This window comes from Hevea brasiliensis, chromosome 8 (assembly GCF_030052815.1).
Source record: "Hevea brasiliensis isolate MT/VB/25A 57/8 chromosome 8, ASM3005281v1, whole genome shotgun sequence".
Classification (NCBI taxonomy): domain Eukaryota; kingdom Viridiplantae; phylum Streptophyta; class Magnoliopsida; order Malpighiales; family Euphorbiaceae; genus Hevea; species Hevea brasiliensis.
Window position 1 is genome coordinate 8,523,209 of NC_079500.1, and position 4,956 is coordinate 8,528,164.

Here is a 4,956-nt window from a genome sequence, read left to right on the forward strand (position 1 = left end):
GCATGTTCCCTACAGCCAATTGTCTCACAAAAGAAGTTAAATCAGAAATCTATTTCTCAAGGTTAGATGTACTTACCTCATTAATCTTCATGGGTGTGTGATCCATTCTCATTCCAAACTGCTGAGAATTTGCTGCCATGTTAGCAATTAGCCTCCTTGCCTCTTCTGGTGTCTTGTCAACCAAAGCTCCTCCACTGGCAGCATCTATCATACTGCGGTCCATTGGTAGCAGTCCCTCATAGAAATACTGAATCAAAAGCTGCTCACTTATTTGATGATGGGGACAGCTTGCACACAGCTTCTTAAATCTCTCCCAATACTCATACAAACTCTCTCCATTGTACTGCCGAATGCCACAAATTTCTTTTCTTATATTGGCAGCATGGGAAGCAGGAAAATACTTCTCCAAAAATATCTGCTTCATTCCATTCCATGAATTGATAGATCCAGAAGGAAGGTAATACAACTAATCCTTAGCTGTGCCCTCCAATGAGAAAGGGAAAGCCCGAAGCTTGATCTGATCCTCTGAAATTCCTTGAGGTTTCATGCTGGAACACACAACATGAAATTATTTTAAATGCTTATGTGGATCCTCACCTGCAAGACCATGAAACTTAGGCAACAAATGGATTAGTCCAGATTTCAACTAAAAAATAACATTTAAAGCAGGGTGTTGGATACACAAAGGCTATTGGTTTAGATCAGGAGTATCCAACTCTTTCAAAGTCCTAGCAGCCATGGTTTCATTTTCGGAATTTAACTCTGAATTCGAATCCAAACTTAACTCCTTTGGAGATTGAACTCCTTCAGATGTACTCGGAATCTGCCTAGCTTGCTTAGCTAATTTTCTCAACCGTTTAGCTGTTTTTTCTACTTCTGGATCAAAGATCAACTCACAAGATTGAGAAATTCTTGTCATAAACCAAAAAAAAAAAAATCAAAGTAAAAACAGAAAAATGCCTCAAAACCCTAGAAAACAATCAAATTTGGCCTCAAGAGCATGAGGCCAGAGAATCTTATGGATTCATTGGTCTTGATCAGAGCGTCGTTTCCTTCAAGATAGGTATGGGCCACCCTCCAAATTCAACCAAAAGTCTTAATGAACAGTAACACCGTAATTTTTTTTTTCGAAAACCTGAAAATAGCAACACTCCACAAAACAAAGTTAATAACAAAATACCCTAACACTAAAAACACGAATTCCAATAAATTTTAGTCCCCGACAACGGCGCCAAAATTCTTGATGGGTGTCGAATCCACCAGAAATTAAATTAACTGAAATCACCAATTATGAAATATTTTCTGCAGTAAGTGGTAAATCCAAGTCCAACCCTAGAGACTGAATTATTAAATTTCGTGCACTTGTGTAATGGAAAAAGAAACAAAGGTTGGGGGGGTTAATTCATAATCCAAAGAAGAAATCAAAAATCTAAAATTAAGATATAAAAATAAGAAACTCTCCAATTAAACAAACTTCTGTCCAAGGTAATTCACATTCCAATGCATTGATTTGATCATAGACAAAAGAAAAACAATTATATCTTATTGAATACTTAACGTAGATTTACCAAACAGCGAGGTAAACCCCTGACTTCCCTATACTCATCAATTCGAGCTCAGCACTCTTATTGACTCTAATTATCAACTGAGTTGGTATTAAGCAATACTTATCAAATTAATAACTGCTTTAAGAAAAGGAAGTAGTTAAGCTAAACAACAATTTATGAAGCACAAATCATTTAATCTACCCTATTGTTTCCTTAGGTTATTATCGAAAACTTGGAATATAATCAATAAAACCTAATTGCTACTCATGTTCAATCTTACACAATAATTACGGATTATGAAGATGAACTAGCAATTGATCAAATCAAACAATTAACTAATAGGCTTTTTTAGCAAATCATTCAACATATAAAAAACAATTAAATCAGAAAACAATAGATATTCAAAAAGACATAAATTAAATTAAGAACCTGATCTCACAAATCACACATAAGAACTTGAATCCGTTAAATTGAATTAAAAACTTAGCCACTCATGTTCATGGCTTATAGAAAAATAAATAAGAAATCTAAAAAGAGAATGAAGAACGAAGGTTTTCTATGGAGAATGAAGGTCTGAATTGGGATGCTCTTAGCTGCTGCCCAAAGATGTATTTATAGTAAAAAACCTAATCCCAAAGATAGGAACCAAACTAGGAAAAGTTTTTAAACTCAAAATGCAGATTTTCAGCCTGCATTCACGTCTCTAGAATCAAGGCTGATTTTCAGTGACTTTCTTTCCGAATCTACCTCTACCCTCTTCGGGAAAGTTGTAGCCCTATTTCTTAGCTTTCCAACGGGTACTTATTTGCCCAAATCCGAGGTCTACAGCCCAAGTTATGGCCCAAAAACTAGGACTGGTTCAGACAGACGGTCCAGCCCATAATGACGACTTCATTGCCGTTTTTGACAATTAAAATGGCCTCATCTCATGTCTAGCCCCTCATAGAAGTTGTAGAGGTGGCTCTTAAGGTTCAATTGGGCTTGGGCTTGCTTCATTTGGACGTCTGAAACTCCAGATACAAAATAAATACTAAAACTGGTCTTGACACATCAAGTCTGGGCTTTTGCAATAGATCCATAGCTCATTTTGTCAACCTTGGAGACTGATTTGGGCTTTGGTCCCTCTTTATCATTTGAAGTGCTCTATCTTAGCTTTTCAATAGATTAAACAGCACTCAATTTGGAGACCCACAACTTTAGAAACACATGAAAAATACAGCAAAGGTCAAATGCTGAAAATTTCTCCATTTAACACAATTATTCCAAAATTATCTAAAAACATGCGTAAATGATAAATATATTTTAACTACCTGAATTAAACATAAAAACACACTAAAAACACTAACTGTGATGGGAGTAAAATTAATAAATTATGCACTTATCAATTGGTTTGGGCTTGATGATATGGATAATTGACCCAAGGCTAAACGGTGATAACTTTGGTAAGGATTGAATTCTTTGTACCTTGAAAGTGGGTATATGGTTTGTTGGTGGCTAAAAGTAAGCTTGAGAGTTTGGATAAGTAATTTTCATAAATTTAAGGTAAGGTATCCCAAATTGCATTAATTGTTTTTAATTTGCTTGAGGACAAGCAAAGGTTTGAGTTTGGGGGAATTTGTTGCACTCATTTCATATAGGCATTTTAGGGTAGTTTTGCATCCATTTTGCCCTTATATTTTAGTATATTTTATGTTTTTAGCTTTATTTTAGCTTATTTGTTAACTTTAGTTACTTTATATTTAATTTTTGTAATTTTATTATTTTTAATAGGTTTTTGTGGCAAATTGAGGGTCAATGAGTGCATTAGAAAGTGATTTGAAGAAATTTGGAGCTCCTTGAGCATGGAGGAAAGTTAAAGAAATCAAGCCTTGAAAGATCAAGTTAGCCGAAATTTGCTTGAGACTTTGCTTATGATGTTGCTTAGGGTATGTCATATTGCTTAACCTTAAGCCTGGTCAAGCCGCAAGTCAAGCACGGCTTAAATCCTACACATTCAAGTTTTCATCCGAAAACCTGTCGAGAATTGCTTAAGATCCTGCTTGAGATCCTACTTAGGGTAAGCAGCAATGCTTAAGGGGCAGCACAAGTTAAGCTGGAAGTCAAGCATGAGCAGAAAAACCCATTTTATTCCAAGCCTACCGAGATTTGCTGAGGGTCTGCTTAACCTTAAGCAGACAGTGCAACCAGAGGCTGAAATTTGCTGAAGAAGCTGCTTAGGGTTAAGTAGTACCCTAAGCAGACTGCCTAGAATGTGAATAATGCTGCTGACTTGGATAATTTTACACCTCATTTCCTATCCACTCCTTGGCTCTTATCTATTTTTAGGGCAACCTTTGGGACCATATAAAAGCATCATTTTCTAGCTTTTGCCACAAGAGGAAACGGGAAGAAACAAAGAAAAGAAAAAAAATTATAAATAGAGAGAGGAGGAGGACACCATTTTTCTGATGGAGGAGCTGCTGCAACTATCTTTGGGAGCTCTAGAAATCAGAGTTTTGGGTTCTTCTACCTGGGTTTTTCTATTTTTTGTCTTCTTATCATGTTTTTCTTTACTTTTCCATCAATTTTTCCTGTAAATACCAATATGAGTGAGTAAACTCTTTGGATTTCAGAGTTGGGAAATATGTTTTAGATTAATTTGTGGATTTGGACTGGGTATTTCCATATTTTATATAAATATGAGTTTTGATTCCTTCTTTGTGTGCTTGTTTTACTTGCCTAATGTTGGTACCCATTGGGTACTGTGTTAATCTTTGATTGAAGGATCAAAAGGTGAAAGTCATTGATAGATAATCAAGGATTGAAACTTAAAATTACTTAGATTTAGAAATAAACTAGAGTTTTAAGAGGAATTAATGATTGATTACAAAACTTAATGGGTTTTAAATTAATCAAATATCGTATGAAAGTAGGTTTGGTTATTTTAGAACACACTTTGGTTTGCTTGAAAAAGATATCAAAGGAATTTAGAATCAATCACCTTCAAACTCTATTTTCCCTTAAAATTGGAATACGCAAGACAAATCCCAATTAATTTATGCATAAACCCCCAACTCTGGAATCACTTTTAACATAATTAGATTTTGATTTAAATTACCCGTTATTAATTTAGTTTAATTGCAAACTAGATTTAGAATTTATTTGTTTGCTCTTTACCCATTCTAATTAGATTAATCAAATTACTTTGCTCATTTATATTTACCATTTATTCATCAATCATTAGTCTAAATAATCACTTCATTCATAGTTTGGTACTCAAACGATAAATTATCATGGGAACGATACTTGATTTATCACTCTATTACTTGAGACGACCTGTATACTTGCGGATACGCCCATCATTTCCCATGCACAAGTCATGAATAACTTGCGTTGGGGCAAAGGGCAACTGATACAATAAAAGGATGTC

At 34.9% G+C, this 4,956-nt stretch overlaps 1 non-coding gene across 1 annotated transcript; it reads left to right on the top strand.

The window, feature by feature from the left end:
- Nucleotides 1-269: 269 nt before the first annotated feature.
- On the top strand, nt 270-376 carry LOC131182574 (small nucleolar RNA R71). Its single transcript, XR_009150838.1, has one exon. It is a non-coding gene; the product is annotated as a small nucleolar RNA R71 (small nucleolar RNA).
- Nucleotides 377-4,956: the final 4,580 nt, after the last annotated feature.